Genomic DNA, 24,780 nt, shown 5'->3' with positions numbered 1-24,780 from the left:
TACCCGTTTAGTGCTTCCAGGAGGGTCAGTAAACGAACTCTTTACATCCCTGACGCATGTATCTCTGTCTTTAAACCATTCAGTGGAGCGATGAACAACTGTTTCTGCTAAACCTGTGCAGATGACATACTTCCACATATAGAAGCTCATCTTTGACATGGACTCTAAAAGACATTTTAAACCATGTTAATTTCGCGTATCATACACTCTTTGAATTTAGCTTACCTAACATTTTTTCCACAATTTCTAAACTTACTGTCCCAACACAATCTGATAGCTATTAATAACACGTTGTTGTTGATGTTGGGTTGTTGTTTTTTCGGATAGAAAATGTTGACTGAGTGGAGTGCTTTTCGATTAGAAATACATACATGTTATCGATAGTTCGCGTTCGCATAGTTAAAGAAGGTAAATACTCACAGGTTATGAAGTCAAGAGAATTCAAGCCTGCTCCAAACAATTTAAAAAATGATAATGACGACTCAGCTTGATGAATGCGATTACAAACTGTTTGGACATAGCATGGATGAAGTCATGTTTATTAACAACTAAAAGGTACACATTCCAGACATTCTACAACATTCTATAAAAGACCAGACGTGGTATAACATTCCAGACATGCCAATACCCATTCTAAACATACATTCCATAATTGAGCAGACGTACCATACGATTCCAGACATTCAACAACATCCCAGACATGCCAATACCCATTCTCAACATTCCATAACAGAACAGACTTGCCATACCATTCCAGACATTCTGCAACATTCCAGACATTCCATAACAGACCAGATGTGCCATACCATTCCCCACATTCCAGACTTTCCTATTACCACAAAGGGAGGTTTTGGGCATTGTTCTCACCATTTACTAGTTTCCTTACTACTGCTATTGCATGCTATTTATTGTTCAACACGATTTAATACAAGGCTTCTATAAAGTGATGACTTTCAATAAACAGCACATTTAAAAAAACGGGTTTGATAAGAGAAATTTGTAATTAGTTGTCTTCACACTAATGGTGCTTGCTGTGCAAAGTTGAGCACAGTACTGTTTCAAGTAGTTCACTGTATGTACAGTAAACTACGGTTATAACGAACTCAAATGGACCACTAATTTTAGTTGGTTATAACCGTAGTTCGTTGTAAGCATACATACAACATCTATACAGCAAATGGCGGGGACCAAAAATTAAGTTCGTAATATCCGTCAGTTCGTTATAAGCGTGTTCGTTATAAACGTATTTTACTGTAATGTGTGATTCATGCCGTTTCATGCGGCGGTTTATGGTTCTGCATGGTTAATTGTTTTGGCATTTTTTTTTAATTTCCGGCAAAGATTATACACCCGTTTATGTTTTGGATACATATGAAATCAACAGGTTGGTCTGTAGTTTGCCATTATTTTCATAAAAAATAATACGGTTGCGTGATACATTTACGATGTTTGGGTTGAACATACATAAAAATAGAAACGCATAACAGAATAATCAGTGTTTCATTGCATGTTTAATGAAATAGGATTACACAATAGTTAATGATGATACAACAACCAAAATTTACACAGGATGAGGCACATATTTCTTACACTACAAACAGTCTTTTAATGTTCTAAGGGACGTCTGTGTCTGTGATGGCACTGTGCACCAAAGTCAGTACCGTGTGTTATCACCACGAGCATTGATCACAGCTCTGCACCACCTGGGCATGGACAGTAGGTGACTTGCGATCACCTTAGTGCTACGATCATGTTGTGGAACGGACGCCTGAATTCTAAAGGTGAATCGACATGCACAGACATGAACGTGATATATAGTCTATGTGATGTATTTCGTGTCTCCATGCAAACATGGTGCCACGCGTGACTACAAACAGACATTTATCCATATGATGATGTCGTTCATCCACGCCGAGAAGTTGGCACTCATGTATGTTTACATGAGTACTGTCACGCGTGTCCTCATGCACACGTGATGTACTTCATGTCTTCAAACACACATGGTGTACTACGTGTCTCCATGCAAATGTGATACACATGCGTGACGTTTGCAAACGCGATGTACTTCGTGTCTCCATGTCATGCGTGTCTTCAAACACACGTTTATCAATATGATTATTTATCATATTTATATTTATAAGGATAGAGAGAGATTGATAGATATACGTGATGTTTGATTCGTGTCTCCATGAAAACGTGATGCCACTCGTGTACACATACATACATACATACATACATACATACATACATACATACATACGTACATACGTACATACGAGACGTGGTGTCACTCGTAGGGGTGTGCCTCCAAGAGGACTTGGGGGAGGGTGTGGGTTCTTTTGGATTGTTGTTTGTGTTGGCAAAGCAAGCAGGGTGGGTGTCGATTCGTCTGAACACCATGTGGACTCCATGACGTCTTGCATGTCACTGACAATGTGATAAGACTCTATCCTTTGTACTGGGATGACTGACATGTTTGCACTTTGCAGGCGTTCCATCGGGTCTGGCATTCATTAACTCATAGCCATAGTTTTTGGGGCCTCCTGACACAAACGTCTTGATGGTGTTTCCATCCAGTTCGTCTGTAAACTCACCCAACGAATGGCCCAGCTCTGGATTCGAGTCGTGGTGTCGATGAATGTAAATGACGCTGTCCATGTCAAAGTACTAGACCCTGCGACCCACCAGGGCGAGGGTCTCGTACAGCTTGAGACGTGATTGTGCGGTGACCCAAGCAGCTATGGCTACATTGAAATGAGAATGAGGGGTTTGGAATTTAAGTTACACTCGTTATGCACAGCTCCCCGATAATTACCCGTGACGTGACAATGATCTCTTACGGAATCCCCATTCAGCGGTTTATTACAAATATGACAAATCGTTGACTTATCATAGGCCCTCCAATCACCCCTCATGATGGGTTTCTTATGCCATAATTTTACCCTGATTATTCTCTCTTCTTTTTGTAGGTATTCTAGGAACTTTCCCGCTGCATCGGTGCCTCTATAAATCACGGGCGGGTTTGTTTTCCCATCATACTATATATCCAAACCCACAAGGAATATGTTCTTGAGTTTTGTACGTAAAACTACATTCTGTATTGCGTTCGGTATTTTCTATAGGTTTGATAAGTGCTTCGAAGTCAGCGTAAATTATGTACGGTACTGGCATTTGATTACAATAATGTTCAAATTTTAATATATTTTCTCCCTCTTTAGGCATATCGATCCTGATAGCAGTCTGTCCAACACCTCTACAGTCTTCTTTATGCGCTTCTAATAGATCTTGTCTGCTGTACCCATGTAGGCATCTTTCGCAGAAATATTTCTTTTCCTTATGGGTTGTTTGATCGTATAATAGTCTGCTTAAACTCTTTATCCATGTATAATGATATTTACAATCTTTTTCGATTAGAAATGAATTGATTCTGGGAATATGTTCTGGGGCGGAGCTTATCCTGTGTACAACAATTCCTTTAGAAGAATGTCCGAAAACATTTATAGCTAAATTATTTTGCTTTTCTGCCTTATCAATTGTGAAATTGGTGTAGGTTCGTCTATACCATCAAAGTTGAGTCCATCATTTGGTGATAGCTTGAAGGTCTATCTGGATGTTTGTCTTCAGGGAACAATGCAGATCTTATCTTAATTCTTAAACAGCCATCGCCTTTATGTTTTACATTAACTGTAGCTTTTTTTCTTCTTATAATATGGGGGTAAATCTATATAAGATCCACCTTTGAAAGGCATATAATTTGCCATATTTAAATATAAACTATCTATTTTATCCACACCCCAACCCGAACCACTATTAGTCCAGCATTCTAAAGTTTCTTGCTTCCGTTGAATTGATGCATCTAATGATGTGTTTATAGTATCGGATTCAGTTATAACTTCTTTATTGCTCCTCAAATAAGGTTCGGTATATTCGGTGTCATTTTTACTCAATGATATTTTAACCATTAGCTGGTATTCTATACTATTTAAATCATCTAACTCCATTAATTTTGCTCAATATGATGGGCTTAACATCCATGTTGGAATTAATATCCATCAACAGCATCTGTGGGTACAAATCTTAACTCATCATCTGGTTGATTTTTATCAACATCATCTGGTTGTTTTTTATCAACATCATCTGGTTGATTTTTATCTAGTAAAGCGATCAATACAGCCCTAAGCCCACTTATTTTCAGTCGAGCTTTGAGTTTTCTAGCAGTCTGGGGTTTGTTGTATTCCAAACCGAGTAAATCAATCAATTCAGCTTTTCTCATTCGAGAATAACCATGTAGACCACGTTGTTTTGCCAAAGCTTTCAACTCTCTGACAAAAACCATTGTGGTATATACAAAATATGACATTTATGCAACAATAACACAACAAGATGTAAAATAAATTATGATTTATTAAGATGTACATATATACAAGTTTGGCATACATGGGGGGTTGTATGCAGGAAAAGTGAGATGGTACCCTGGGGCCAAGTGGTAACGCGCCGGACTGTGTCCTAGGGTTACCCTGTAGCGCGCCAGGTACTTGTGAATTTTTTGGGGGGCCAAAACAGTTTCTCCAGGGGAGAATGTTTTGAGGCCCATATCTGCATACAGTCCCGAAGTAAGAGGTAGTTACAAGAAAATGTGAAATGAGTAATCAATAAGATGATGGTGCTGGCTGCTGCCATGAGTGCCCAAATTAAATAGTTGAAATTAGGATGGAGGAGGATGGCAAGTAGTAGATGCATAGTGGGAAAATGAGAGTTGTAAGGTTTGAATGCTGTCGGCGTCTGGTACATGAGCCATGTGTAGAAAAAGTGTAAAGTTGTAAGGGAGGTGGGTGGGTTTTCAAGTGTTAGCAGCGTACGTATAGACAAGATGGCGATGTGAAACAACAATGGAATGTGAAGACGAGGCTGGGCGGAAATGCTGTGCATTATGGGACAATGTTCCAGTGTAAGAATTTATTAATAGAGACAGGAATACAAGAAATATTAGGCCATAGTGAATTGTAATGTACATGATGCATGTGGCATGAAGGTAAATAAAAAAGAAACTCTAGCTGCAATGTATAAACAAACAAGTAAGTTTAGTACCCGACGGAATGGGGTAAAGAAGGGACGTAACTCTATGTGACACATGTGGTTGAAAGTAAGAAAGATAATATGGCAAATACGAAAGTATAGATGCAGTAGGAATGTTATTGTTGCATAAACTACTAAATAACTATATTGACATTTTGTCTAAATGGTTATATTTCCATATATCTTATTCGCCCCAACCTATTCCTCTCATTGATGTAATCTCTCATCCTAGCATATATAATCTACTTCCTTACCCTATCAGCACCGTGTTTCTTATATAAACAATAACGACATTTGACACCTATCCCACATACAGAACACATATAATTTACATTTCCTTGTCTGATGTAAAAAGCGTGAGTACCACAATATATACCAACGCATGGTTTCTGACATTGAATTGGCTTCCCCATGAGTGTATATCTGCACAGATTCATGATTATACACCTATCATATCATCTGTCTAAATGAAAAGCACATATCGAGTCTCTCAACCAGCCAGATCTATTTATAGCTTGGCCAGTCAGCGCGATATAGCTAGCTGATATAACTCAGCTTGACATGGTGTGTTGATAGGTCATGGCTTATGCATAACTGTGTAGCTATAAATAGCAACTGCAGTCAATCCAAACACTATAAATGCTATCTCACGGTCTTTCTGAGCCTCTGATGGTGTATAAAACTGTGAGAGCATTGGCCTCGGCATTGGGTCAAGTGTCTCTCCATAAACGTGGAAGTATTTGTGCATGGCAGATTCAATATCCTTAAACATTTGAATTGAATGCCCCTCTTTACGCAGTTCATCATTAATAAAATCTAATCTCTCCATTCTGCGACTGGCCCATTGTGACTGGGCTGATTCGAGTTGTTCTAATGCTTTATTATGTCGTTTACACTCCTCTTCAACTTTTTAGCATTTGATTTCCTCAGAGTAGAAAATAAATAATTACTCCCCGAAAAAGCTAGGGCATTAACAATACAAGAAACAAGAAACTTTAGAATGCTGGACTAATAGAGGTTCGGGTTGGGGTGTGGATAAAATATATGTTTATATTTAAATATGGCAAATTATATGCCTTTCAAAGGTGGATCTTATATAGATTTACCCCCGTATTATGATAAGGCAGAAAAGCAAAATAATTTAGCTATAAATGTTTTCGGACATTCTTCTAAAGGAATTGTTGTACACAGGATAAGCTCCGCCCCAGAACATATTCCCAGAATCAATTCATTTCTAATCGAAAAAGATTGTAAATATCATTATACATGGATAAAGAGTTTAAGCAGACTATTATACGATCAAACAACCCATAAGGAAAAGAAATATTTCTGTGAAAGATGCCTGCATGGGTACAGCAGACAAGATCTATTAGAAGCGCATAAAGAAGACTGTAGAGGTGTTGGACAGACTGCTATCAGGATCGATATGCCTAAAGAGGGAGAAAATATATTAAAATTTGAACATTATTGTAATCAAATGCCAGTACCGTACATAATTTACGCTGACTTCGAAGCACTTATCAAACCTATAGAAAATACCGAACGCAATACAGAATGTAGTTTTACGTACAAAACTCAAGAACATATTCCTTGTGGGTTTGGATATATAGTATGATGGGAAAACAAACCCGCCCGTGATTTATAGAGGCACCGATGCAGCGGGAAAGTTCCTAGAATACCTACAAAAAGAAGAGAGAATAATCAGGGTAAAATTATGGCATAAGAAACCCATCATGAGGGGTGATTGGAGGGCCTATGATAAGTCAACGATTTGTCATATTTGTAATAAACCGCTGAATGGGGATTCCGTAAGAGATCATTGTCACGTCACGGGTAATTATCGGGGAGCTGTGCATAACGAGTGTAACTTAAATTCCAAACCCCTCATTCTCATTTCAATGTAGCCATAGCTGCTTGGGTCACCGCACAATCACGTCTCAAGCTGTACGAGACCCTCGCCCTGGTGGGTCGCAGGGTCTAGTACTTTGACATGGACAGCGTCATTTACATTCATCGACACCACGACACGAATCCAGAGCTGGGCCATTCGTTGGGTGAGTTTACAGACGAACTGGATGGAAACACCATCAAGACGTTTGTGTCAGGAGGCCCCAAAAACTATGGCTATGAGTTAATGAATGCCAGACCCGATGGAACGCCTGCAAAGTGCAAGGGTTCACCTTGAATTACAGAAACCAACAACACCTTAACTTTGACAACACCTTAACTTTGACACCATGAAAGGACTGATACTGGGACAACAGCCTGGGAAGGAGGGGGAGAAAATCAGCTTGGATTACCCTCATCAAATCATTCGTAAAGGACCTCGGCACGGGACCGCTCTTGTGACCCACTCGAAAAGACTACCGCACCATGTACGACAAGCGACGCCTCATCTACGACGAAAGCTCAGGGCTGCCTGTATACATGCTCCCCTTTGGGTACAGAGACGACTAGATCATTTTTATTTCATATCATTGGGGTGTCACACCGGATCGAAAGTGAATCGACATGCACACCTACAGAAGAAGAAAAACGGATCGACATCTGACCAATCATAGACTTGAGTTTTGGACCCATCAGAGCCGCCTTTGCTCTGGGTGGCCCTCTGATTGGTCGAACCGAGGTTGTGCTTTCTCTGCCATGACCCATACAATTTCCTTTTGAAAAGAAACACAACGGGCGTACCACACTGGTGGGTGGCGTGTGGGACAGAAACCAGCCAATGAGAAGGTCGGATTTTCCACCAATCAGGAAGCAGGATGTCAGTGCCTTTAAATACGACCAACGTTCCCTGGCCATCACTTTTCACTGAATGGTCCAAGCAACAACACCATCATGTTCAAGCTACTACCACCGTATGACAACAACGGCTACTACCGCATCACCGTCAAACAGAAGAAGAAGGAGAAGGGGGACAAGTACGAGGACGTTCTCAATGGCGAGCATTTCCGTCGTGCAATGGCTGACATCCTGGAGGAGCGGTTAGTTCTACATTGGGAGTTGATGAGAACGAGTGCCTTGTACAAAGCTTCCCATGACCGCATGCATGAGAAGTTAAAGAGCGTCGTTCCTCCGGGGTATGGCATCTGCATCCCCAGCATGGAATTTTACGTGGAAAAGCCAACACCTGAAGCAGCAGCACTCACAGCATCCATACTCAAAGTAGCAAAAAAAGCAGCAGCAAAAAAAGCAGCAGCACCACACATCGCAACACTCACCGCAGTGGTAACAGAGGGAACATTATAAGGAACAGACGTACTCCTCTCAGCACTCATCACAGCATCAGCAGCGGCAGAAGCAGCAACCATACTAACAACAACACCCTCAGAAGCAGTGATAGCAGCACAACAACTCGACTCAGCAGTATTGACAGCGATACTAGCAGCCACCGCAGCAACACCTGCAGCATTTGAAGCAGCAGAAGCAGCACTCGTTGAAACAGTAACCTCACATGCACCATTGCTGCAGCAGTACTCGTCGCAGACAACACCAACAACAACACCCGTAGCAGCAGCAGAAGCAGCCACCACACAGGCAGAAGAAGATGCAGCTGCAGACGCAGCAACAACACCCTCACTAAAAGTATTCATCTATGCAGTACAGATGACGCAATGCGCGGCGGGTGTGAGGGCATCGAAGGGGACACCCCGAGAAGCAGCAGCAACAGAAAAATTCGCCTCAGCACTATCCTGGGCGGCAGCAACAGCCTCACTAACAGAACTCTTCAACACACTCCACGCAGCAGCATAAGCAGCCGCAGCAGCAACAACACCCTCACCAGCAGCAGCAGCACCAGAACTCATCTCAGCAATATACAGAGCGGCAGTAGCAGCCACAGCAAAAACACACTCACCAACAGAAGCAGCAGCAACAGCAGCACTCGTTGCAACATTGAGCAGGCTACCTGTGTGATAACGATGATGAAGGTTGTCCTCCACTTTTTCATATTGTCCGCATTGTTCGCATTGTTTCGCATTGTTTGCCCTGTATCTAAGTTGAAGTGTGTTAGGTGTCATCATTAAACAGGGATAAACTGAACTGACTCTTTGTGTCTTGATTGATCTTAACTCCAATAGGGTGCCGAACCGAGGATAGAGGCTGAGTTGAGATGTCGTCTACATTGTCTGTCTGTCTGTCATGTTTGTGCACATGCTCATTGTAAAAGTTAAGAAAAAAGTAAAGAATACATAAAAGAGAAAGGCCATGCTTGAAAGATCAGCTGCCTGGTGTCAGTCATCCCAGTACACAGGATAGAGTCTTATCACATTGTCAGTGACATGCAAGACGTCATGGAGTCCACATGGTGTTCAGACGAATCGACACCCACCCTGCTTGCTTTGCCAACACAAACAACAATCCAAAAGAACCCACACCCTCCACCAAGTCCTCTTGGAGGCACACCCCTACGAGTGACACCACGTCTCGTATGTACGTATGTATGTATGTATGTATGTATGTATGTATGTATGTGTACACGAGTGGCATCACGTTTTCATGGAGACACGAATCAAACATCACGTATATCTATCAATCTCTCTCTATCCTTATAAATATAAATATGATAAATAATCATATTGATAAACGTGTGTTTGAAGACACGCATGACATGGAGACACGAAGTACATCACGTTTGCAAATGTCACGCATGTGTATCACATTTGCATGGAGACACGTAGTACACCATGTGTGTTTGAAGACATGAAGTACATCACGTGTGCATGAGGACACGCGTGACAGTACTCATGTAAACATACATGAGTGCCAACTTCTCGGCGTGGATGAACGTGTGACAACGACATCATCATATGGATAAATGTCTGTTTGTAGTCACGCGTGGCACCATGTTTGCATGGAGACACGAAATACATCACATAGACTATATATCACGTTCATGTCTGTGCATGTCGATTCACCTTTAGAATTCAGGCGTCCGTTCCACAACATGATCGTAGCACTAAGGTGATCGCAAGTCACCTACTGTCCATGCCCAGGTGGTGCAGAGCTGTGATCGATGCTCGTGGTGATAATACACGGTACTGACTTTGGTGCACAGTGCCATCACAGACACAGACGTCCCTTAGAACATTAAAAGACTGTTTGTAGTGTAAGAAACATGTGCCTCATCCTGTGTAAATTTTGGTTGTTGTATCATCATTAACTATTGTGTAATCCTATTTCATTAAACATGCAATGAAACACTGATTATTCTGTTATGCGTTTCTATTTTTATGTATGTTCAACCCAAACATCGTAAATGTATCACGCAACCGTATTATTTTTTATGAAAATAATGGCAAACTACAGACCAACCTGTTGATTTCATATGTATCCAAAACATAAACGGGTGTATAATCTTTGCCGGAAGTTAAAAAAAAATGCCAAAACAATTAACCATGCAGAACCATAAACCGCCGCATGAAACGGCATGAATCACACATTACAGTAAAATACGTTTATAACGAACACGCTTATAACGAACTGACGGATATTACGAACTTAATTTTTGGTCCCCGCCATTTGCTGTATAGATGTTGTATGTATGCTTACAACGAACTACGGTTATAACCAACTAAAATTAGTGGTCCATTTGAGTTCGTTATAACCGTAGTTTACTGTACGTACTGTGAACTACTTGAAACAGTACTGTGCTCAACTTTGCACAGCAAGCACCATTAGTGTGAAGACAACTAATTACAAATTTCTCTTATCAAACCCGTTTTTTTAAATGTGCTGTTTATTGAAAGTCATCACTTTATAGAAGCCTTGTATTAAATCGTGTTGAACAATAAATAGCATGCAATAGCAGTAGTAAGGAAACTAGTAAATGGTGAGAACAATGCCCAAAACCTCCCTTTGTGGTAATAGGAAAGTCTGGAATGTGGGGAATGGTATGGCACATCTGGTCTGTTATGGAATGTCTGGAATGTTGCAGAATGTCTGGAATGGTATGGCAAGTCTGTTCTGTTATGGAATGTTGAGAATGGGTATTGGCATGTCTGGGATGTTGTTGAATGTCTGGAATCGTATGGTACGTCTGCTCGATTATGGAATGTATGTTGAGAATGGGTATTAGCATGTCTGGAATGTTATACCACGTCTGGTCTTTTATGGAATGTTGTAGAATGTCTGGAATGTGTACCTTTTAGTTGTTAATAAACATGTCTTCATCCATGCTATGTCCAAACAGTTTGTAATCGCATTCATCAAGCTGAGTCATCATTATCATTTTTTAAATTGTTTGGAGCAGGCTTGAATTTCTTTTGACTTCATAACCTGTGAGTATTTACCTTCTTTAACTATGCGAACGCGAACTATCGATAACATGTATGTATTTCTAATCGAAAAGCACTCCACTCAGTCAACATTTTCTATCCGAAAAAACAACAACCCAACAACAACAACAACGTGTTATTAATAGCTATCAGATTGTGTTGGGACAGTAAGTTTAGAAATTGTGGAAAAAATGTTAGGTAAGCTAAATTCAGAGAGTGTATGATACGCGAAATTAACATGGTTTAAAATGTCTTTTAGAGTCCATGTCAAAGATGAGCTTCTATATGTGGAAGTATGTCATCTGCACAGGTTTAGCAGAAACAGTTGTTCATCGCTCCACTGAATGGTTTAAAGACAGAGATACATGCGTCAGGGATGTAAAGAGTTCGTTTACTGACCCTCCTGGAAGCACTAAACGGGTAATTATGCAAAAGATTGCCCACGTCACGGTTGACGAAATTGATGTGGAAACTCGAAATAGTAGTCTTAAAAACATGTTAACTCTATGTTATGATATATGATATGCATCTCGTCAAACACGTCAAAAACTAGACAGCTGAATTATGTATAGGATGTTTGTTTGATAACGTCGAAACTCCACATACCTGTAACACTTTAACAAAAGAAGAAATGCTAACGCGGTATATTGACATTGCCTGGCAGCAGCTGAATGAGGATCAGGTGATTTCACAGTGGGTGAACTTATTGAAGCAGACCCGAGCATGAGAGACAGGAGTGGCTTTGTTATATGTCAATATCAAGTGTGAAGACTTACTGAATGCTCAACTCAAGACGGAAGAGTGGAAAGACAAATTGAAGAAGCAAATTGTCCGACTGCTGTATTTGCAATCACGATTTGATTGAACTGTCATAATCAAGATTTAGTCAAATAAAAAGCATAGATCTAACGTTGTCTTTGTCATTTGCAATCATGTCTAGCAACAGAAAACATTACAAAAAATGTTGGAAGATTATTATTTTAAACCCCCAAAAAGTGGTGCATATTATGGTCATTCAAAATTTCTGTCTTCTTTGAAAAAGCGAGGTGAGAATTACAATTTGCGGGAAGTGAAAGATTTTCTCGAACGAAATGATGCTTATACTCTGCACAAACAGTGGAATGCCGTATTCCCAGACTGCGTGTACGTGTGAATAAGTTAGACAAAATGTTGGATATTTACTCAGCCGATGTCAGTCGCTATTCAAGCGCAAACAATGGGGTTCATTATTTACTGATAGGGATAGACATATTGTCTCGATATCTGTGGATAGTTCCCCTAAAGAACAAAAAGCCTGTGTCAGTAGTAGAGTAGTAGAGCGACTGCCGAAAAAGATCAGGGTAGACAAAGGTAAGGGGTTCGAGGGTGTTTTCAAAGATTATGTTAAAGAGAAAGCTATTAAATTGATAGTTACTCAAAATGAAGACGTTAAAGCTAATTATGCAGAGAGTTATTTGCACAATGAGATCACTCATGACTACATACATCTCACACAATAACACGAACAAGTACATAGATGTGTTAACAGATTTGGTGAATATTTATAATCACACTCTTCATAGAAGTCTGGGGAAATGGGCCCCAGCAGATGTTACAAAAACTTATCAGATTCGGATTTGTTCCCATTTGTACATGAAGCCCGCTCTTGCTATGCTTAATAGCAAACAGAACTTTCACAAATTTCTCTTTAAAGGGACGGATCTGGTCAGAATTAGTTATGTGAAGCAACCATTCAGTAAGGAACACAACTTGCGCTGGACTGAGGAACTGTTTAAGTTTGCAGCACGAACACGTCGACCAAACCCCCCCCCCATTTATACACTGAAAGATTTCAATGACAAGGTCCTAAAGGGACGCTTTTACGAGCAGGAGCTTCAAAAAGTAAACAAAGATTTAGATCACACATGGAATATTGAAAAGGTGTTGAAGAAAAAGCGAGAAAAGGGAAAAGAGTATTACTTTGTTTGATGGGTGGGGTGGCAATCCAGTTTTGAATTGTGGATTAAAATAAGTCAGGTGCAAAACGTTTAGGAGTTGGGAAGAAAAAGAAATATGGTTAAGTACATAATCTTCAACAGTTCAGATTCTAAAGCATATTTTCCAAATAACACCCCCTATGCCTTCCACGTGAAGTTATCTCAACGTCTGCCTTTAGATGGTGTGTGGCTAGTAGCCCTAGTCGAGCTGAGATTTGGTGAAGTTAACCTAACAGATATTAATAATACTGACATTGATGTGATTTGCAATCTGTGATAGTTCCCATGTTGGAGGTAATTTCATGCCACTACTGAGACGTGCTGACTTTTGAGATGGTCCTAACTTTCAATTCAATCCATTGTGGTACGTTCTGGTGATTCTGAAAGACGTTAGTAATATAGAAATCTATATCAAGTGTGGTGAAGGTACTGTTCACTCATTTCTCACGGAGAGGACGAACATGACACTGCTCTTATGCCACTATCCATTCCTAGACTGACAACAATGGAACGAAAATTATACATTCCCGACCCTAAAAAGTTCATCCAGTATTTTGAAAATCGAACAAGAAAGACATTCCAAACTCGAATCTTACATGATACCTATAGTAGCGAAACAGTCCACATCAAAGGAGACAGCTAAACCTTCAAAGATAGAAGTGATGTCGCAAACCCAGGATGTAGTTCACAGGGCTGAAACATCGCAAAACCTGTCAACCTGTTCATGCAATCTCTCTGGTCTCAAGTGGCTGTGTATCTGCAAGGTCAGTTAGTCAGTTCTAACAATGGTGGCTATCCCTACAAAGCGTTCATCCAAACTTTGCTTGGATACGGTCCTGAAGCCAAAGACAGTCAACTCCAATCGCAACTGTTTTACAAATATACCGGTGAGACTACTGCTGACTGATTCTACAGATCCATTGAGTGGAGGAAATGATGGCCTTATCAATCGAGCACAATTCATAGATGGAAGCAAAACTATAACCATGTCGGGTCCACTGTTGGAAGAAGTGTTTAATCTCTATCGTCACTTAGTCAGTGGAGTCGATGTCAGCATCAAACTCTTCAGATCCATTCCACAATTTGCCCTTATGTCTGGAGCTACTGGAACAGAGTACAAAATTGAACTGCAAGACGTTTACCTGAAAGTATGTAAGCTGAAAATGAATAACGCACTTGTTCTTGCGCACGCCAATGCCCTGTATCCTTACATGAAAACTGACATTCATCAAGCCAGTATCAGTGCATCGCAGATGACTTACACCTTTGACAACTTGTTTTTGGACCAATGCCCATCCCGTCTTGTTGTTGGATTTGTCAATGGTGAAGGTGTGCATGGGTCATATACCAAAAACCCGTTCAACTTCCAAGGATCCAACATTAAAACAGTGGGGTTGTATCTGGATGGTGTCAGTGTCCCAGGACGCCCTTTGGAGGCAGACGACATCGAAGCTTGTGCCACCTTATTCGATGTAATCGACTTAATTTGTTATGTTATCTTGATAGCAAGGGCAATTTTATTCGAAGTTTCAGTTTGCCAACCCACTATTCATCTTCAATCTAGAACCGCTGTCTATCGACGATAGTTACCTGAACTTGGTAAAATCAGCCAACCTTAAACTCGAAATTCAGTTCAAGACAGCACTAGCAGTCCTCTAGTAGCATAGGCAATGGGGATTCTGGACCACTTCCACTGGACCAGATTTATATACCTATACCACCACTACAGGGGGAATTGTAAACGCTAATGCGATTCAACGATCGTCATGAGATTAAACTAAATTGTAATGAAAATATTCTCTATTATTTTAACTCATACGTATACCATTATTTTTAACAAAGTGATACTCAGCATTTTTACTAAGTTCTTCGGTCATTTTACTAGGAGACCAGACTATATACGCTTCTTGGTAATTGGAAAGAAACAATTGATGACCGTATTTGGTTGGTTTTACATCACTGATATAATATATACCTTGAGGTAATTCTCTCCATTTGATAATTTTGTCCCTGAGCATAAATGTTTCGATAGCTTTTTCGAGTTCTTCCTTTGTTGGTTTGTAATTCTCCATTATTATATATTTATGTAAGCATTCTTCTAAATGAATGTATGATTTTTTATGTGGTGCGATCCAACGATACTAAGCAATCTATTTTTAATCTTCAACAAGTTCTTTGGTTTTGGCACGGAATAATTGACACGCTTGTTGTCTCCCTTGTTCTATGAACTTTTTTTCCTGGTCTTCGCTAATACCAGTGGTTTTACGAGAATTTGATCGAATCTCCTGCTTCATTACGTTGTATTTGGTGAGTTCTGACAACACTAAACGAAACTCATCCTCGGATTTTTTACAATCAGCCATTGCTGTTAATATGATCCTCCATGCTGTTCAACTTTGCTTCGGCGAGTATCCAAATATTATCATGTTTTAATGCTTTCTTTTGCAACCTACGAGAAATAAATTTTATCGCTATTCCTGCCAGTCCGGAGACTCCGGCGGCTATTTGCATGCCAAGTACGATAGGCGTCGCGATGATAGTTGATAATAAACTAGCACCGGCTAGACCGAGTCCCATGCTAGCCGCTACAAGCGCGGTGTCAACTCCGTCCAGAGCATTCACGGCTCTGCGATACTTTTTATACAATCCAAGTCTCAACTCCCTCTCCTTCTCTATTCTATGTTTTATGTCACCTATTTGATGTAATCAAAATCCATCAACAGTGTCAATCTTTTCAGATGCCTCATCGAGCGCCGGATATAAACTCATAGTGTATATTATTATATCATATAATAGTCTTTAATTGGTCTTGCTTAAATGTTTTGAGAGTATACAACCTTATTAAATGTTTATTATACGGCATGATTATCTTAGTAAGAGAAATGCTGTCACTTTTAAAACTTTGGACCCCCTCAAGGGTTGCAACGGGTGATACTCCCATATAAATAATACTGCAACGTTGACTTTGGTGTTTCTTTGGCCATTTAATTGATAGACCTGGTAATATTTTGAAGGCATCTTCTGGTGCATCTCTGAATAAGACTTCAATAATAAGTGTAGAAAGATCAGGTATTGCACTCAAGTTATCTTTAATATCATTGAATTCAGTAACCAAATTTAAACTAACATTTTTTTATGCCAGACGACTCAATAACATATAACCTAGGTTTTCTGGCAGGGGGGTGACTAACACACTTTTTCGTTTTGATGGGATATAAGCCCTGAGTACGACCCCACTATTTATCATCTTAGTTTAATGATGTGGCTTACCCGTCATCACATAAGGTGGGGTAATGACGATATTCAGTAGCCAATCGATTTTTGCTTCGATCATAATCCATTTATTATCATCGTTGCGAGTAAGATTATACGAAGTTTTTTTTATTGAGTCTACTTACGTCGACATCGCTTAAATCTCCTAGATTACCTGTGAATGTAACTTCTTTCTGCTTGTATACATTATCTTGTAAGTGTAAACCTGATAACTTACCATCGGCACTGGGTTTACCGAATCCTTCTGTGTCTTCGAGATTGGAAAGCCGAATTGTATTACATTGTCTGAGTGTTCCAGGGCCTGATGAATCAACCATTATTTATAATATGGAGTGTTACACTCAAGTATCCTATATGTACAGGTTGATGTTTTACATCTAATACAGAAATTTTGAGGTCTGAAATAATACCCCGCTTTAATTTTTGATATTGTAATGATGAGAAAGATTCCATTCTACAGCTATTGTATTTTTCATCTTAGACTGGGACAGCTCTGAGTAGAGTTGAAGGACTTTCTAGTTGAATATTATCCGTCGTGCTTATTTGATCAAGATGGATGCACAACTCTTTATAGGGAACTAAATAGGGTAATTCATATCCCCCAAATGTTGTCTTGACTAATGTTATTTCTCTTCTAAATCCAAGGGTAATTGCTAAGTTCTTTTCAAGAAATATTTCCTTTACTTCAGCACTTAAAATCAGCACCCCTTTCGATACATCGAATAGAGCGACTTCAAGTTGTCCATCCGAGTTATCGATAGTATGAAGCAGTTGAATAGACTGACCATTTGTTATTCCTGGGAGTGTAACATACATATTAAATATACAAAGATACTATATCATAACTTAAATATGAAATCAACTTACATTACTAATCAGTCGATTTTAGTAAGTGCCTCTGGTGCTAATGTTTTTGTTAAATTCCCTGATATCTTTGAAAAATACAGGGTCACGGCAACTAGCGATAAAATGGTGCGCGGTTGGTTCCACAATCCAATGCAATTTTGGCAGAACCAGTTAAACTTTGTCATATGGTGTGCCACAACAGGATGTAGTGTATCTCTTTATGCCCCAGGATTTGAACTAAATAAGTCTGTTTTATCATTTCACGTGTACTATCAGATTAGACTATACTTTAACCATGGTCTATGTATTCTGTATGCTGGTGCACACTCTGTTAAAGAAGTCAGCGATGATTTACTGAAAAGGGGTCGGCTTCTTCCGAGCTTTGCTCTCTCGAGTAACGAGTGGAGAGATGATCGTATGAACTTTAAGGGTGGTGTTGCTTTCACCGTCCAAAAGGTTGAGCAACCACCTGGAAATGCTTGGAATGAATTTCTTAATGATAAAACAGAAAATAAATTTACTAACCCAGGAGTTGTAAGAGTTAATGAATCAATAAGAACTTAAGTATGGGCAATTCTTGGTGCACAATCGCAAACTCGAACGGGAATAATCGGTGTGTGGGATGGCGTTCGATGCACAAAAACAGTTTGTCGCAAACGTAGAGAATGCTATTAATTCACCAGTTGACATACCATCTGCTATAAAACGTTATCAAGATGTATTACAGTATGCTCAATCCAAAGTAGACTACGTTTATGCGCCGGGACTATACATGTCTCCGAATAATAAGGAACTTAAGATCGGTAAAGAGATCGGTTATAATAATAAAATTGTTATTGCTTCTGATCAACAAAAACCAGGTATAAATGCAGATATTAATACCAAATTAATAACACAAACAAACACAGGCGAAACGGGAATAGTCAAGCCGCAGATATCTACTGACGCTTCTACTAACACATCTACTGACGCACAACCACAAGTGCCACCACATATTGTAGTTAAAAATTAACAATATATCGATGAAAAAACAGCGCTTATAGTAGGTGGAGTCGCGGCTGGTTTACTCATGATTTGGTTAAATAGTTCTTAATGAACTGATTTGGTTAAATAGTCTTTAGCGGATACGTACGACAGCCCTGCAATTGCTACGATCAGTGCCCACAAGTTTTGACTAAGCCAAGTGGTGGTTTTAGCTAATAAATTCAATAGCCAGGAAACAATACTCCCTATACTCCCACGACCTCGTAATTCCCTAATACTGAACTCTGAATATGGTGATACACTGACTGTGGAATTATTGCAGTAGGTATCCAAGATTTCTCAGAGCCTGTCCGAGGCCAGCTTCAAGCTTTTTTCCAAATTATCTTTATCTATGGTACCGAGTTCAGTACGCACAGTCCAACGAATCTTAGTCTTCTCGCTGGAAAGTTTTTCTCGTGAGTAGTCCACAAAACCTTATTCATCACGAACAATGTTGATGCCATGTTTACTGGCTATCGTAGACAAGGCTAGGGGCTTACGAGTACAAGAATTCATAAGATCAATATCTGGAGAGCCACTCAGTCGCAATATTCCTTTACCATCTAATTCAAACTTTGAATAGTCACGACCAATTGGGCTAACATCTTAAAAGGTATCGTAATAATCTTTAACGGTTGGTTGTAAAAGTTCATCGCTAAGATTCATGCCACCAAAGCTGGTTTCATCAGTACCCTCTTCGATTGTACTAGTATCAGTTATGTTATCTAGATTAAAATCATCCATTTTTATATTAAACATAAGGTTACATAATTTCAATATAACAATACGGACGCAAGTTAAACCCACAACGTAGACTTCGGGATCCATTAGGGGTCAAAGCAATTCGTCAGTCTGTAACTATAACTAATAGCCCGAGTACCATTGATCAGAATCAAACGCTTCTGGTTCGCTTTCCTAATCTCGGCGCACACGATGTGTTAGTTCCGGGAACTGTCCGACTAGCATTTATGATTAGTTTGACTTCTACCGACGTTAACAGGGAGGCTGTTCAGAACATAGGTCGTGCTATCGTTAAGAAAATCGCAATTAAAAATAACGGTATCTTTATCCGTTCTCCGAGATCCATGTAACAATAGTATACAACACTATCGTCAATACTCAAAACCTCATTAGCGGTAAAACGTACAGTACCGAGGTATTTGTAATCGGAACACCTTGAGACTGCGTGTGGGTGCTGATAATGGTGATAATACCGTCGTAAAAGATCTCACTGTTGCCGGCGCATTAGGTAACCGATTCTATATTCCACTAGACTTTGAATTACTAGATAGTCACATGCCCTTTTATGAAGCATCCCTTGGCGATAGGTTGGAATACGAACTCACTTTCAATGACTATGGTAGAGTAATCAGAGCTGCTGAAGATGCTAGCTATTCTATTAAAAATATCTCACTGGAGTTTGATATGATAACAGATCCTGAATTAGTAACCAGTATACCGGAAGTTTAGCTATTTTATACGATCGCGTGCTTCGACACCGAAAGATCATAAGGAGCAAAAAAGATACGACGTGGAATATCAATCTAAACGTCCCCACGAGATCATTGAAGGGTATTTTAATGTTGTTTGAGGACCCCTCCAATGCATTTTAAGGAAATACCGAGAAGTTCTACAATCCCAAGATTACAAAAGTAGAATTGACTATCGAGGGCGTTCCTAATCAACTATATATTCAAGGAATGCTAGCGTATCAACAATGGGATGAGATTAAAAAACTCCCTTCTATAAAACGAAGCCCAGAAGTTAACGTGGTCGCGAAAGATCTGTCTCTCGGGGATGTATCGATGGGTGAATACCTCACCACGAAGTACGCATTATGGCTCGACATGCGAATCTCTCAAGAAAGACCCATTCATCGAACACACTATAAGCGCAGTAAGCTGTGAGTTTTATCATAGATACGGAATGTTCATAGCTCCGGTGACCACAGCTTTAATAACGGCTGGGTATTGTCAATTTAAACATAAAGGCCCACTTAATAATAATGGAGACTCAAGTGACACCACAAGAGATTGTGAAGACGCAACAACAAGTGAACGAGGAAATACCAGCAATTGCACAATCACAACAGATTGTGAATGAGGAAATACCAGCGATTGCGAAATCACAAGCCAGAGTTACTAAGAACCCCAGAAAAATCGCTGCTGGTAGGAAGGGTGGCCTAGCGAGGAAGGCTAGAAAGCTAATACATAATTCAAATATTGAACATAGTCGTCCGATTAAAACTTGGGCTCCCTATGCTCTAGGAGTTGTTGCTATAGCGGTGGTATGGTTGTTTTATAAGACCGGAGAAGAGAAAATGTCACCCCCGATTGTACAATCACAACAACAAGTTCAATTAGAGGTTAGCCCCCATATAATGCTATAAGAAGCATGACTACTCCAGTTACAGACGGTAAAATGTTGGTAAATGCAACGTATAATTCAGCGTCGGTCAGCGGCTTGGCCATTGGCTGTGCCCATATAGCTAAAATGATTACTAAAGCCACACCACCCAAGCTAGATTTTAATGGTTATGATATCGGTATGGTAATTCTTGATATTGGATTAGCAATGGCTACAAAAGTTATGTTCATCAAACAAGGGCTTATCCGAGAAGACATAATGAAGTATTTAAACATTTGAATATTTTATATTATCTAGTATGGCAACAATTGCGATGATGGTCGGTGGAGCTATTGTTAATGCTCTAGCTTTTTCGGGGAGTACTTATTTATTTTCTACTCTGAGGGAATCAAACGCTAAAGAAGTTGAAGAGGAGCGTAAACTGCGTAAGCAAGGACATTCAATTCAAACATTTAAGGATGTTGAATCTGCCATGCATGAATACTTACTCGTTTATGGAAAGAAACTTGACCCAATACAGAGACCAACAATAAGTCAGTTTTAAACACCATCAGAGGAACAAAAAATCAGAGAGATAGCATTTATAGCTTTGGGATTGACTGGTGTGGCTATTTTAGGTTATACAATAACTAGGCATAAACCATGATCTATCAGCCATGTCACTTTGACTGCTAATCTATAAATAGCGCTGACTGGCTGTTAAGTTATGTCAGACTGACTGTTGTCTATTTTTAGCTACACATAAGCTATGGCCTATAACGTATCAACTAATCTATAAATAGCAATGACAACCATGACTTACCAGTGGAGATGTGATTTGCATTTAGACAAATGATATGATAGATGTATAACCATGAATCTGTGCAGATTTACACTCATGGGAAAAAGAATTCAATGCAACCGACGTTCTGTGGGTATTTACTGTGGTATCCACTCTTATTACATCAGGCAGGGAAACATTAACTATACATGTTCTGTGTGCGGGATAGGGGTCAAAGGTCATTATTGTTTATGTAAGAAACAGGGTGCTGATAGGGTCAGGAACCAGATTATTTACGCTAGGAAGAGAGATTACATCAATGAGAGGAATAGGTTGGGGAGAATACGTATTTAGATATATGAAAAACAACCATTTAGAGATTTGACTCATTTTACATATACCATTAAACCGAATGAGAAAAGCCGAATTGATCGCTTTACTAGATAATAATCAACCCGATGATGTTGAAAAAAATAATGAGTTAAAAGTTGTACCCACAATATAAATATCTAAGAGGTTGGAAGATTGATATTAATTCCAACATGGATGTTAATGATGTTAAGCCCATCGTATCGAGCAAAATTAACGAGGAATTAGATGATTTACATAATATAAAATACCAGCTGACGATTAAAATGTTACGCAGACGATAGCACTGAATATACCGAACCTTATTTCCGGAGCAATCAAGAACTTATAACCGAATCCGATACTATAAACACATCATTAGATACATCAATTCAAAGGATACAAGAAACTTTAGAATGCTGGACTAATAGAGGATAGGGTTGGGGTGTGGATAAAATGGATAGTTTATATTTAGACATAGCAAATTATATGCCTTTCAAAGGTGGATCTTATATAGATTTACCTCCGTATCATAAAAAGAAAAAAGCCATAATTAATGTAAAAAATAAAGGCGATGACTGTTACAGAATGATGATAAGATCTGCATTGTTCCCCGTAGACAAAAATCCGGATAGACCTTCTAGCTATCCTCAAAACGATGGACTAAACCTTGATGGTATAGATGAACCTACACCAATATCACAAATTGATGAGGCGGAAAAGCAAAATAATTTAGCTATAAATGTTTTCGGACATTCTTCTAAAGGAACTGTTGTACACAGAATAAGCTCCGCCCCAGAACATATTCCCAGAATCATTCATTTCTGATCGAAAAAGATTGTAAATATCATTATACATGGATAAAGAGTTTAAGCAGACTATTATGCGATCAAACAAAACATAAGGAAAAGAAATATTTCTGCGAAAGATGCCTACATGGGTACAACAGACAAGATCTATTAGAAGCGCATAAAGAAGACTGCAGAGGTGTTGGACAGAATGCAAAAATGATTGATATGCCTAAAGAGGGGAATTTTTTTTTTTAAATTTGAACATTATCGTAATCAAATGCCAGTACCATACGTAATTTATGCCGACTTCGAGGCGCTTATCAAACCCATAGAAAATACTGAACACAATACTGATAGTAGTTTTACGTACAAAACTCAAGAACATATTCCTTGTGGGTTTGGATATATAGTTGTAAGGCATGATGGGAAAACAAACCCGTCCGTGATATACAGAGGTCCCGATGCAGCGGGAAAGTTCCTAGAATATCTACAAAATGAAGAGAGAATAATCAGGGAAAATTTATTGTGTAAGAAACCAATGTGTATGATGATCTGTACTTAAAAACCGATGTACTGTTACTCGCCGATATATTCAAGATATTTAGAAAGACATGTTTAAAACAATACCGCTTGGACCCGGCATGGTACTATTCCAGCCCCGGACTATCGTGGGATGCATTGTTGAAGAAGACCGGTGTAGAACTAAAACTACTCACCGATTACGATATGCACTTGTTTATTGAGTGAGTGAGTTAAAGCTTTACGTCACATCAGCAATATTTCAGCCATATCGTGAGACTTGTTTATTGAGAAAGGAATAAGAGGTGGTATATCGATGGTAGCGAAAAGGTATTCTAAGGCTAATAATAAATTAGTGGAAGGATATGATCCGAGAAAACCCGACACGCATATATCAAATCTCGACGCCAACAATCAGTACGGATGGGCTATGAGTCAACCTTTACCCAAGGGTGGTTTTGAGTGGGTCGATAATATCGAAGTGAATGATATCCATAATATCAATGTGAATGATGCGAATAAAGGGTACACACTAGAAGTTGACTTGGAATATCCACACTCCTTGATGGGTAATACTATGGTAGCAAACGTAGAAAAACTCATACCAAATTTGATGGATAAGACAAAATATATAGTTCACTACAGAAATCTCCAGTTATTTCTATTGTTAGGTATGAAGCTAAAGAAAATACACAGAGTTCTAAAGTTTGATCACAGCCCTTGGATGGAGCCCTATATAACGCTGAACACAGATTTAAGAAAGATAGCTACCAGCGATTTCGAAAAGAATCTTATATAAGCTCATGAATAACTCTGTATTTGGTAAAACTATGGAGAATCTAAGAAAGCCTGTTGATGTTAAATTAGTCAGATCTAATGAGGAAGAAAGACTTAGGAAACTTATAGCCAGTCTGGCTTTTAACAGAAGCAAGATATTCGATAACGACTTAGACGCATTGCATATGCAGAACAGTAATATAAAATTCAACACGCCGGTGTACGTTGGTATGAGTATTCTTAACTTGTCAAAACACTTAATGTATGACTTTTATTACAACGAACTTAAGAAGCAATACGGCGATAGATGCGAGGTGTTATATACCGACACAGATTCTTTGTTGATGGAAATACAAACCGAGGATGTGTATAAAGATATGGCAGAAAAAATTGATATGTACAACACGAGCGAATACCCAAAAGATAATCCACTGCACAGCGAGTAAATAAAAAGGTGTTAGGTAAGATGAAGGATGAATGTGCTGGGACCCCTATAGCAGAGTATATCGGATTAAGCCCTAAGTTGTATTATATAAAGAAGTCCGATAATGGAGAGATAAGAAAAGCTAAGGGTGTTAAGAAGTATGTGTTAAAAAAGCATATCAAACATGGGCTGGTATAAATATCTAAGGCTTACTCTATCCGGAATTTTTTGTTCTTTGCCTCTCCTCGGTGCTGACGATTCGGAAGTCACGGATTTCATTTTAATCGCATCGGATGGTTTCTTCCAGATTAATCTCGTTTCTTCA

The 24,780-nt window shown here is 39.3% G+C and overlaps 1 pseudogene; it reads left to right on the top strand.

The window, feature by feature from the left end:
• Window positions 1–7,914: 7,914 nt before the first annotated feature.
• On the top strand, window positions 7,915–8,829 carry LOC139467633 (uncharacterized; annotated as a pseudogene).
• The last annotated feature ends 15,951 nt before the right edge of the window (window positions 8,830–24,780 follow it).

The sequence above is a fragment of the Haliotis cracherodii genome, unplaced genomic scaffold, assembly GCF_022045235.1.
Source record: "Haliotis cracherodii isolate W230 unplaced genomic scaffold, xgHalCrac1.p SCAF_2, whole genome shotgun sequence".
Classification (NCBI taxonomy): Eukaryota; Metazoa; Mollusca; class Gastropoda; order Lepetellida; family Haliotidae; genus Haliotis; species Haliotis cracherodii.
This window is presented reverse-complemented; position numbering and strand designations above follow the sequence as displayed.